The following is a 13,674-nucleotide window of genomic DNA, read 5'->3' as shown; positions in this document are numbered from 1 at the left end:
ACACACATCAGAAGAATATTAGCTCTCAAAAGAGCTTTTTGTGGGGTGCTTTCAGCAACAACATTGAGCAAGGAGCAAGCTAACAACATCCTAACTAACGCTCCCCTATCTCCAAATGTCTCTCCCTACCTCTCACTAGAGCAAGATCAGCAGACTGAGAACATGGCCGACGATGCAGCGTTTTTATAGGGGGGGTGGGGGTCCATGGGTGAGTGCAGCCTGAATGGCTGCCATGTGTCTGCTGACTGTGATGTAGAGGGTCAAAGTTTAGCCCAATGATGAGATATAGGAGGCGGGTCGAACGTGTGTGTCCGCTACCCTCCGCGGGTGAGGGTAGCTGATATCCGCGCGAACTACCCGCCGGGCGAACCATCTGGGCCATCTCTAGTAATATGCCCATGTTTTGGGCTCTTCACATCTATGCAGCTGGTCAATTCAGGTGCAGCCTGCATTTGGAAGCGCTGCCATTTCCTCCTGTTGTACAAAAATGTAAGTCTACTTGTGACTAGCTGCATTCATGTGCCTCAGTCTGCATTCAATTAATCTAGTTTAGTATTTAGTGCATAGTTTGCATCTTATTTGTATTCACGGTGTGTATTTTATGGTGTGTACACACTTGAAAGATTAAACAAAGATCTTAGACCAATTTTACCACCTTCCATGTATTATGAGAGCATACTCATCCTGGTGAACCTGATCTGCAGATGAATGTCTATTAAACAAGGTGTCTATGAGGATCTGCCGATATCATAGACTATGAATGCATTTTTCAGGAACTGATCTATTGCAGATACTGATCTTTTGAATGTGTACAGCATCTTTGTGATCAGCATCTTGCAAAGATTTTTATCTGATGGGGAGTGCAGCTCCATAGAATAGACTGTGTAGAGTATGCTCTCATACTACATGGAAGGGGGTAAAATTGGTCTGACATTCATCTGCAGATCAGATCAACCAGGATGGATCTTAAGACCTGCAGATGAATGTCAGATCTGCAGATGAATATCTGTTAAACAAGGTGTGTATGAGATCTGCAGATATCATAGACTATGAATGCATTTTGCAGGAACTGATCTTTTGCAGGAACAGATCTTTTGCAGATACTGATCTTTTGAATGTGTACAGCATCTTTCTGTACCCGATCTTGCAAAGATTTTTATCTGATGGGGAGTTCAGCTCAATAGAAAAGACTGTGTAGAGTATGCTCTCATACTACATGGAAGGTAGTAAAATTGGTCTAAGATCTTTCATTAATCTTTCAAGTGTGTACACAGCATAAGGCCACATACACACATCAGACCATAGTCTTTTGAAAATGAAAGATCACAGACCAATTTTGATCACAGACCAATCCATGTAGTATGAGAGCCATACCTACACAGTCTTTTCTATGGAGCTGAACTTCCCATCAGAAAAAAATCTTTGCAAGATGCTGCACACACAGATGCTGTACAGACACAAAAGATCAGTATCTGCAAAAGATCTGTTCCTGCCAAAGATCCGTTCCTGCAAATTGCATTCATAGTCTATGAGATCTGCAGATCATCATACACACCTTGTTTAACTGACATGCATCTGCAGATCAGACAATCATCTGCAGATCTGAAAATCCATCCTGGTGGATCTGATCTGCAGATGAATGTATGTTAAACAAGAGAAAAAGAGAGAACACCAAGAGCCCAATATAGTGTAGTATGTACTGGTAAGGTATAATTGATAGAGTAATAATATTAATTTAATACTCACAAACCAGGGTTACCAAGTAGGCAACCACTGTCAAAGCAGGTGGGGAGATTGTCCTGACCCCACTCAGGATTAAAAAGTCTCTCTCTGTAGTTGAAGAAGGAAGGGTACAACCCTCCACCAAGGGTGGACTTGATGTAGATAATAGGATAACAGAGGCGCCAATAGGATAAAAAACACTAAAAGAACTTAAAAACCCATTTTGGTAATAGAGGAGGCAGTGGTGGACTCACCCCCTCCAAGCAGAACACACGACTGTGGATTTTCAGTCAAAACAATTTTATTAGATACTCCAAATAAAGTGCAACGCGTTTCACGGGATACAAACCCGCTTCATCAGGCAATAACAGATAGGAGTAAACAGCATCTGCCAGTATCATCAACACTGAGCGCCTCTGTGAGTGTTGATGATACTGGCAGATGCTGTTTACTCCTATCTGTTATTGCCTGATGAAGCGGGTTTGTATCCCGTGAAACGCGTTGCACTTTATTTGGAGTATCCAATAAAATTGTTTTGACTGAAAATCCACAGTCGTGTGTTCTGCTTGGAGGGGGTGAGTCCACCACTGCCTCCTCTATTACCAAAATGGGTTTTTAAGTTCTTTTAGTGTTTTTTATCCTATTGGCGCCTCTGTTATCCTATTATCTGTATGTTAAACAAGGTGTGTATGATGATGTGCAGATATCATAGACTATGAATGCATTTTGCAGGAACGGATCTTTTGCAGGAACAGATCTTTTGCAGATACTGATCTTTTGAATGTCTACAGCATCTTTGTGTGCAGCATCTTGCAAAGATTTCTGTCTGATGGGGAGTTCAGCTCCATAGAATAGACTGTGTAGGTATGGCTCTCATATTACATGGAAGGGGGTAAAATTGGTCTGTGATCTTTTATTTTACAAAGACTATGGTCTGATGTGTGTATGTGGCCTTAGTCTCTGCACACCTATGTTGATTTCATTTCAGTTGCAGCCTGATTAGAAGCACTGCCAAAATCATTCCCCAGGTCCCAGCCAATGCGTCTTGTATAAATATACAATGTATGACCATTTCTGATATAGTAAACTTCTGATACAGTCAACTACTTTTCCTGGAGTTTACTCTAAAGGGATTCTACTGTGTTCCGACAAACTACCGTGTAGTGTATGGGAATGTGGAGATGAAGATGCTGGGGACAGAGGCTCCTCCTGTGCGGGGGATAAATAGGGGTGCCCTCTATCACCCATATTATTGGCTCCAGCCATGGCATTAGACTTACACCCCAACCACAGGAGAAAGGCTTCGTAGTAGCAGGTTTATTAGTCTCATATTATGCAGATGATCTGTTACTGGTGTAGGTTGACTCACATCCATCAGATACAGACATTATAGCAGAATTAGGTCAGAACCTCCAGAGTAAGGCTCTATTCACACTTGCGCTTTGCAAAATGCCGGCGATACTTTCTGGCGTTTTGCGGGAGTGGTTTTTCCATGATTTCACGTGGAAAAATCACTGAACGGTGCAGCGATTTTGTGTCGATCGCGTTTAGCGCTTCTATAGCACTGAAACACGATCGCCTGTAAATCGGCTGAAAATAGTGCAGGCTACGCCTTTGCATTTGCTGTTTTTGGGCGATTTGCGGCGATTCCTGCAAATTGCCCAAGTAAGAACAGTTCCATAGAGTTTTATTACGCTAGCGCTTTTAAAAAGCACTAGCATTTGAGCGTTTTGCCAAAATCGCGGCAAAACGCTCTAGTGTGAATGGGGCCTAACTGGAATACATGAAGCATAATGGCCATAGACAATCCCAATCCCATGAGAACCCCCCTCACACTCTTCCTGCTATGGAGAGACAGATTTGTCTGCTTAGGTGTCACATCTCTATTCCCCCTCATGATTACTGAAAGGACAATGTGTTTCAGAATACTGATTGGTTTAGGGAAAAACCCAAGCCTGGTCCTAGTTACCAAACATTATCTTGTGTGGTCACCTACACTATACAGAGATACCCAGGTAAAATGACATGGGGTGGCAGGGTGGGTGAGGGTCAGGAGAGGTAACATGGACAGTAGAAGGGTGGGTGAGGGTCAGGAGAGGTGACATGGACAGTAGAAGGGTGGGTGAGGGTCAGGAGAGGTGACATGGACAGTAGAAGGGTGAGTGAGGGTCAGGAGAGGTGACATGGACAGTAGAAGGGTGGGTGAGGGTCAGGAGAGGTGACATGGACAGTAGAAGGGTGGGTGAGGGTCAGGAGAGGTGACATGGACAGTAGAAGGGTGGGTGAGGGTCAGGAGAGGTGACATGGACAGTAGAAGGGTGAGTAAGGGTCAGGAGAAGTGACATGGACAGTAGAAGGGTGGGTGAGGGTCAGGAGAGGTAACATGGACAGTAGAAGGGTGGCTGAGGGTCAGGAGAGGTAACATGGACAGTAGAAGGGTGGGTGAGGGTCAGGAGAGGTGACATGGACAGTAGAAGGGTGGATGAGGGTCAGGAGAGGTAACATGGACAGTAGAAGAGTGGGTGAGGGTCAGGAGAGGTGATATGGACAGTAGAAGGGTGGATGAGGGTCAGGAGAGGTCACATGGACAGTAGAAGGGTGGGTGAGGGTCAGGAGAGGTGACATGGACAGTACAAGGGTGGGTGAGGGTCAGGAGAGGTGACATGGACAGTAGAAGGGTAGGTGAGGGTCAGGAGAGGTGACATGGGCAGTAGAAGGGTGGGTGAGGGTGAGGAGAGGTAACATGGACAGTAGAAGGGTGGATGAGGGTCAGGAGAGGTAACATGGACAGTAGAAGGGTGGGTGAGGGTCAGGATAGGAGACATGGACAGTAGAAGGACGGGTGAGGGTGAGGAGAGGTGACAGAAAATAGACACCGGGATTGTGTCTGTTATGGGGGGGGGGGGGGTGGTTGTGGCCAGGGTGGTGATCATATCTGATGAATCAATCTGTCTCACCTGACTTCAGTGTGAAGGGTGAATAAATGGCCCTAAGGGGAAGTATGAGGCAGGCATGAATGGTCCGCACCAGTTGCGCTACCTGCCAGCACGCTAGTAGTGCACACCGTCCATTGGTGAACATGTTCTGCCATCCCTAATGGCAATATCTGCTAGCATGGAAAAAGAGGAATCAATGTTAAACTAATATATCTAACAATAGTTACCAGAGTTTGATATAATGTCATTCATCACATTTAAAATAGACAGCCCAGTCCAAAATATTTCTCCAGTAATTTTACTAGTGGTCTTATCAATTTGTCATCAGTTAGCTAGTATGCCTCCTCCTGACCCTCCTGAAGTGGCAATTAAGGCATCTAATTACATTTATTGATGTTTACAAAAGAATGTTGCTCCTCTGGATGTCCAGTGTATATAAGCAAAACTTTATATTTAAAATAGACATCCCAGTCCATAATATTTCTCCAGTAATTCTCCAGTAATTTTGCCTTTCTCTCAGTCTGGTGCAAGAAACTGACATCTCCTGTAACTATGGAATCACATCCATATGGCAGTTCTACATCTCCAGCAACTATCTGGGACTAATAATGATTAATATTATTGTTAGTATTCCTGTTATACAGTATTATTGATATTACTATATGTGATGCATTTGAAGATGAGGCTGTTGTGTAGCAACAGAAAATAACAATCATAGTTATAATTATATAATAATTAGACTGTATAATAATAATAGATTGCTGACTGCATGAGATTCCAGAAACAGAGGCTGCAGTTAGTCTATTCACCACTAGATGGCGGAAAGTGATGTCACACCCAGGAAATGATGTAAGAGACAGGAAGTGATGCACCGCAGTAGGTAGAGAATTTGCAAAAAGTGGAGAGAGCACGTTGCTGAAAGAGGTAATTGTGTGATTGTTGTTGGATATTGGGCAGAGCAGAGGTTGGGGTGGACATACTTGTTATATATTAGGCAGAGCAGAGGTCGGGGTGGACATACTTGTTATATATTGGGCAGAGCAGAGGTCGGGGTGGACATACTTGTTATATATTGGGCAGAGCAGAGGTCGGGGTGGACATACGTGTTATGTATTGGGCAGAGCACAGGTCGGGTGGACATACTTCTTATATATTAGGCAGGGCAGAGGTCGGGGTGGACATACTGGTTATATATTGGGCAGAGCAGAGGTCGGGGTGGACATACTTGTTATATATTGGGCAGAGCAGAGGTCGGGGTGGACATACTTGTTATATATTGGGCAGAGCAGAGGTCGGGGTGGACATACGTGTTATGTATTGGGCAGAGCACAGGTCGGGTGGACATACTTCTTATATATTGGGCAGGGCAGAGGTCGGGGTGGACATACTTGTTATATATTAGGCAGTGCAGAGGTCGGGGTGGACATACTTGTTATATATCGGGCAGAGCAGAGGTTGAGGTGGACATACTTGTTATATATTGGGCATAGCAGAGCTCGGGGTGGACATACTAATTATATATTGGGCAGGGCAGAGGTCGGGGTGGACATACTTGTTATATATTGGGCAGAGCAGAGGTCGGGGTGCACATTCTTGTTATATATTGGGCAGAGCAGAGGTCGGGGTGGACATACTGTACTTTGTTACAGAGGAGGTCATAGTACACCTGTCACTATCCTGATCACATTTGGTCACAACCACAAATGTTAAGAAATGAAGGACCCAGGTTGAAGCACTAAAATTGCACACCAGGAGACTCGGGTACAGTGCTTGCTTTGGCTACCACCTCTGCTCACACAACCGCTAAACCTATCTGATTGGTGGCATGAATAGTAACTGCTGAGACCTGTATTTCTTGCAATGGAAGTGATTATGGGGATTCCTGTTGGTTCCCCTAACATAGACTAGTGCTGACTATGGTTGTTAAATCATCTTCCTAGTATTAATTTAGTTTGGTCATATCATAGAGAAAAGACAGCATGTCCATCTAGCATAGCCATTTCCTCCCTGTGTCCCCAAGCATTGCCATTATCCTCCAGTATGTAGTATTCCCCACCCCAGTAATGCCATTGCTTTCCCAGTATAGCCATGTGGCCCCCAGCATTGCCATTATCCTCCAGTATGCAATGTCCCCTCACCCCAGTAATCTTTCCCAGTATAGCTATGTCCTCCCTGTGTCCCCCAGCATTGCCATTATACTCCAGTATGTAATGTCCCCCACCCCAGTAATGCTATATCTTTCCCAGTATAGCCATGTCCGCCAGCATCGCCATTTTCCTCCAGTATATAATGTCCCCAACCCCAGTAATGCCATTTCGTTCCTAGTATAGCCATGTCCCCCTGTGTCCCCCAGTATTGCCATTGTAAGAACTATACGTTGGTTGCTATTGGCAACAGCACAACATACCTTTTACCCCGGCACCAGCAACTCATTAAAGTTGCACCTCACAGCGACAGCATACAGGAGATAGAGCGGAGACAGCCACCTTCACCTTTAAGGGGTTTATTCAGCATTCAGGCATCTTTTGTTACATGTTGATTTCTTCAGAGTATAAACAGTCTTTCCTTTGTCCTATGTACATCACATATATTTACAGCATACTGACAGGAAGCTATTATTCTAAATAGCAAGCGTAGAGAGCAGGACAGCATGCAGAAGATGAAGTAGAAGTAGCGCTCTGTCATCCAGTCTCCCTTTTTTATATGAACATCAAAGAGTTAAATTCTGACATCACCCGAGCCATACCCCCAAACCTACAATTGGCGGGCATGGGCATGTGACCCACATCATTATCTAATCCTCCAGTGCTTTATTACCTAGATGCAAGGAATGCAATGTTTTCAAAATATCGGCTCTGTTAACCGTTTCGTCGTCTGTCGGTACAGTTAGACCTGAAAACCCATTATGTGTCCTTATAGAGGAACATGTTCTTGTAAATGACTGCATAATTTCTCTCCGAGAAACTATGCTTAAAGTGGATCCGAGGTGAACTTTTACACATTGCATAATTGTGTTCCTTTCCTATTGTTTATAGGGCATTCCTCAAGCCAAATACTTTTTTGTTTTAATACTCTGATTCCCTATAAACTAAAAAAGCCACGCCCACAGGTTTTCAGAGAGCCTTGGCAGTAGCAAGGGCTCATGGGAGATCAGTCTGGGCAGTAGGAGGGGGAGGCGTTATCAGCCATTGATTTCAGAGGCAGAGAGGAGGAGAGGGGATTAGGCTGATGGCTCAAGATACAGATAAGCCTGCCTATGTGTAATGTTTACAAACAACATGGCTGCTGTCATTGTATCACAGGAATAATCACATTCTATTAAAACTGTTTGCAGCTAGATTTGCTGTGTAAATCTAAACTTTAGATAAGATATATAGACAAGTTACTTGTTATAGTTAGTTTTTCATCTCGGATCCGCTTTAAAGAGACCCTGCATCTCAAGTCTTTACTAGTCTTGAGTGCCTGAGGCCTAGAATTCAAGTATATTTACATTCTAACAGCCCCCCTGAAATGACTTGAGATGCGGGTTTCTCCATTAGGGTTCAGACAGTACCTATGAGCCTGTTTTTGTAATGTTTCACCCTTCCATGCTCGTTTCCAAACACACTCTCTCTGCTCTAAGTGAATGCCCCTGGGAGGGAGAGCAAGACCTCTTGTCTCTCTGGGAAGGCCCTTCTTCTAAGCCCGCATCCCATTCTTCACTCAGCATTCTCGTCACAGGTGTATCCCCTACATACTCCACTTGACCATGGAAAAGTGAAACTTGTTTGTACCCAAAGCGACGGAGCAGTGCTAGAGGTCTTCTAGAAAACCACCTTTATACAATCAGCTCCGTCCCATAGGTACCTCTGAAACCTTGTATCATGTGACTTAGCTTGAAAATATAGGCTTGTGAGATTGTGTACTTGACACCAATCCTCTCCCCATGTTTATTTGTTTGCGTAATTTTAAACACAAACTCACCTGTGTAATGATGCATATGATTGTAATCCCCATTCACTACGACCAGTAGGTGCAGGAAAAAGGTTTGAACTGCGGAGGCCCAGTCTGAATGCCCCTAAAATATCGCCAGAAACCTTCTCCACCAGGTCAGACTGGAACTCACCTGATTATATTTGTGTTCAACCTCTGGCAGCTCTCCTTGATCATGATGAAATATCACCTCTAAATTAATGTTATGTTTAACCTTTTTAACAAAGTGTTCTCTTGTGTCAAAACCTGTACCCATTTATCCCATGGTGTGTTATCTCTCAGTATGGGCACTTCTTGTGGAGCTTTGAACTTTAAAGTTCTCTTACCGATTTGAGGAATAACGTAGTCAAAACTCGACGACTGAATCTATATGGGATCTCCGCTCACACATAACGTTCCCCTCGTAAGATCAAACTTGTCTGAACAATTATGAAGATATACAATGAATGTGTTCGTGGACATCATGTTAAAAAAAACAAACTTTTCCTTCAGCCACTGGAAATATTGGTTTGGCTTCAGGGCGGATCTTTTGAATGGCCGCTGTGCATTCAGTGCTATTAAGCCAGCAGGCTTCATCACTAAATCTGACTTGTCCTGGCAAACACAGGTACTTATCTGCGAATTGCCAGCATGATGACAAGTCCACTTGTTTCACTTCTCCGTCGAGCACCACAAAATGCTGACCTCTCAGGTCATGGTGTACACATATACAATTATGTGCCGGATCGAGCCGCTGGATCGATGCCGTCGCATTTCCGCTCGTCCGCGCGGATCGATTCCCGCTCGTCCCCGCCGGCGCTCCTTATCAGCCGGTCGATTCCCCGCTATTGTCCGCCGGTGGAGATCGAGCGGGGAATCTATCCGGCAGGTCTTTAGATCTGTCGGATATTACCAATCGAGCCATCAGGCTCGAATGATAAGCCTGCGCTGAATACCGTGTATGCCCAGCATTAGCCATCCATAAGATCCCTCCCCAGGAAAATCAATAATCTCTCCTTGTCAAGTCTCAGTTGTAAAGGAGTTTGACTTTCTGATAAGGCTTGAGCCATTATCTTGAAATCTGCCGTTAACTCAGTCTGCATGGATATAGCTGCTATTTCCCATGCCGCACCCTTACCATGTGCAATCATCTTTTTGTGAATTGTTTGAATGTGCCTTTGAGTGTACCCCTGAACCTTATAGGTGTTGTGCGTTAGCTGTTCCCAAACCCATGTTCAGATGATGCTGGGTACCCACATTCTGCTGTCCCTATGTGCATAATTGTTGAATGACCTCTTTTTAGTCCCATCACCCTTTTATCATAGAGAGTCCCCGGGGTGCTACCTGATGTATCCCAGTATTCTACCTCTTTACTGCAAAATGTTCCCTGATCCATTAAACTAACATCCCATGCTAACCCTTGTGGCCCTCCCCAGAAGAATATGGGTGGGACTCTCTCTTCAGGGAAATTGATTAGCATATCAATGACAAACGCTATTCCCAACTGTCCTGATTGGACCTTTGCTTTACCCCTCTTATGTCCTGAGGCAAAATACATACCTTCAGTCGGGAAAATTGTACTCTCTGCAATCTTTGTATTAAGAGCACCTGGTCACTTAACCATCTAACATGAGGATACGTGGCTGAATATGGACTGTGTAGTATTGTCTCATATTGTGACCCGAGTAGTGAGGATGATGTTACCTGTGTTGGCTCTCCCTTATCTGGGATCGCTCTCCCCACCCTCTTTGTCACCCGAAAATGTGGCTGGTTCTCAATTTTTACTTCTCGTTCTAAGAACCAAAACACTTCAGCCTTTACGTGTGTATAGTTGTCTCAGAGACACCCGCTGTTCGTTGCTCCAGAGGGTGATATTATTCCCTCTCTCCTGTAGGAGAAGTGACGCTTACTGCTCGTTCCTCTCTAGTCTAGAACCATCTCACCCTGGAGAACCAAGACCAGGTGACCCTGTACCACACACTTCACCCTTTGCATATACCCATTGTAGTGCAATCTACCTTTTAACCAGACTTTGGATCGGTGTCTGGGCTGGGAGAGCATGATATTCAGGAATAGCATTGAGCTTCCTTTAACATCATTCTTCCAGCACACCTGACCCTTCATACCTTTTGCCACCATCTTGCCATGAAATTGGCTTCCATCTGGCACCAATGATCCTTTTTTCCTACCCGACTTGGTCCGTGCTGACCAATCTGAGGGTAGTGCAAATGATCAGAACCTTTTTCTTCAAACATGAATATGCGTGGGCCTTATGTTCTCATTAACCCCTCATTGTCCATGAGAATATCTTTTCTTCTCCTCAGTCTCCTAGGACGACATGGCAACCTATGATCACCATCAGCACAGTACTCTTCTACAACTGCATGCGAGTCTCTGACTCCTGACGGTTTAGGGGATCCTAGACTGGACATAGGACTACTACCCCACAAATACACTGTCACTCTATACATGGCAATCTTGCCCCTTGGACTGCTGTCAGTCCTGTGCGTTGTGTGACCCCTTGGTACGAGCTGGAAGAAGAAAAAAAATACCTTTTGACCAATCCGCGGACGCAAAAACTGTTTAAACTGCCCAGCCTTAACATCTGTCAAACTCTGGCTTTGTCCTGGACAAAAAACGAAAACACTTACCGCTCGGCAAGCGTTCTGATGGACAGCTCGATTGGTCAACTCTTTTTCTGTATTATTTTATTTTTTTTCCCCATTTCTCTGTACCCTCTTATCCCACTGACCTCTATTGGGGAACTCATGTTACATGTGAATCAAATCACTATCGGAACCCCCCGATATGCTCTAAGTTATATGAATGCATACTCAGGGAGCTGCTTCCTATGTCTCCAGTAGCCATCTGACAGCTACTGCGTATTACCCCTGCTGGTATTCCTGTAAACAAACGTTGGCCACACTCCGTGATTTCACATCCCAGGCTGTCCCGCTCATTAGGGTGTAGTCTGACTCTGCACCAGCCCAGCACAGCATAGGAATCAGCTCACCTATGGGTGGTACCAGTCCCACAGGCCTGGCTAGATTTCTTACGCTCTCTCCCCCCCCTCCTTCCCCTCCCTCCTGAGGGCGGGGGTGAGGATTTGTCCCTGGAATCAGCAGACCTTGAGTCCTGGAATATCAGACAAAAATGGCTGTTTCCCATAGCAATGCCCCCTCTACAATTTGGAGAGAAACGAACATACAGAAAAACCTGCTTGACACATTAGAATATCCCATTGCAACAATACAACTTAATGTTACACACAGCTGAAAAGAAAAAAACCTTGATTCAGAAAAAAAAACATAAAAAGATAAAACAGCGCTTTCCGGAATTTCACACACACATAACCCTAATCTCCCCTCTCACAAGAAGGGAGGGGGGAAATCTTACAGCCGTTAACAGATTTCCACAAAAATGAAACAATTAAACTTTGCAAAACGAAACCAAATATTCCTCCCACAGGAATGCGAAGCGAGGGAGTTCACTCGAGCCCAAAACGGATAACTCATGGAAAAGAAAACTACAAATTCTCGCTGCTGTGCGCTGCCTAACTAAACTAGAAAAAAAGTCAGACTCTCACCATTTAAACTGACTTGTAGCATGGAAACTTTGCAGAATGTCAAAGAAAAAACCCAAACAATGTTATAGCTCTGAGTTTCCCCCTCTCCCTCTCCCAAAATCTGCCTCGCACTCACTTATCTCTTCTCAATAAACTTCCAGCGTATTCTCCGTGTGTGTGTGTACAGTGTGTGTGTGTGTGTGTACAGTGTGTGTGTGTGTGTGTGTGTGTGTGTACAGTGTGTGTGTGTGTGTGTGTGTGTGTACAGTGTGTGTGTGTGTGTACAGTGTGTGTGTGTGTGTGTACAGTGTGTGTGTACAGTGTGTGTGTGTGTGTACAGTGTGTGTGTGTGTGTGTGTGTGTGTACAGTGTGTGTGTGTGTGTGTGTGTGTGTACAGTGTGTGTGTGTGTGTACAGTGTGTGTGTGTGTGTGTGTGTGTGTACAGTGTGTGTGTGTGTACAGTGTGTGTGTGTGTGTGTGTGTACAGTGTGTGTGTGTGTGTACAGTGTGTGTGTGTGTGTGTGTGTGTGTGTACAGTGTGTGTGTGTGTGTACAGTGTGTGTGTGTGTGTGTACAGTGTGTGTGTGTGTGTACAGTGTGTGTGTGTGTGTGTGTGTGTGTGTGTACAGTGTGTGTGTACAGTGTGTGTGTGTGTGTGTCCTTGATAGACTGATATCTCTGGCCCCGGACCTTTTCTGCCTTTTTCTGCGAGACAGCACTGGGTTTCACGGCACCAATTGTAAGAACTATACGTTGGTTGCTATTGGCAACAGCACAACACACCTTTTACTCCGGCACCAGCAACTCATTAGAGTTGCACCTCACAGCGACAGCATACAGGAGATAGAGCGGAGACAGCCACCTTCACCTTTAAGGGGTTTATTCAGCAATCGGGCATCTTTTGTTACATGTTGATTTCTTCAGAGTATAAACAGTCTTTCCCATGTCCTATGTACATCACATATATTTACAGCATACAGACATGAAGCTATTATTCTAACTAGGAAGAGTAGAGAGCAGGATAGCATGCAGAAGACGAAGTAGAAGTAGCGCTCTGTCATCCTTTCTCCCTTTTTTATATGAACATCAAAGAGTTAAATTCTGACATCACCCGAGCCATACCCCCAAACCTACAATTGGCGGGCATGGGCATGTGACCCACATCATTATCTAATCCTCCAGTGCTTTATGCCCTAGATGCACAAAATGCAATGTTTTCCAAATATCGGCTCTGTTTACCTTTTCGTAGTCTGAATGTTTACATTTAGACCTGAAAATACATTATGTGTCCTTCTAGAGGAACATGTTTCTTGTAAATGACTGCATAATTTCTCTCCGAGAAACCATGCTTAAAGAGACCCTGCATCTCAAGTCTTTACTAGACTTTAGTACCTGAGGCCTAGAATTCAAGTATACTTACATTCTAACAGCCATTATATTCTAGTATGTAATGTCACCCACCCCAGTAATGCCATTTCTTCCCCTGTATAGCCATGTCC

General features: G+C 44.5%; 1 protein-coding gene across 1 annotated transcript in view; it reads left to right on the top strand.

Moving 5' to 3' along the window:
* Positions 1-13,674, top strand: part of LOC137537186 (uncharacterized) — a 274,266-nt gene that overhangs the window by 172,328 nt on the left and 88,264 nt on the right. The gene's annotated exons all lie outside the window — the stretch shown is intronic.

The sequence above is a fragment of the Hyperolius riggenbachi genome, chromosome 10 (genome assembly GCF_040937935.1).
Source record: "Hyperolius riggenbachi isolate aHypRig1 chromosome 10, aHypRig1.pri, whole genome shotgun sequence".
NCBI classification, from domain to species: Eukaryota; Metazoa; Chordata; class Amphibia; order Anura; family Hyperoliidae; genus Hyperolius; species Hyperolius riggenbachi.
Note: the sequence above shows the minus strand (reverse complement) of the source record. Positions and strands in the feature narration are given on the sequence as shown.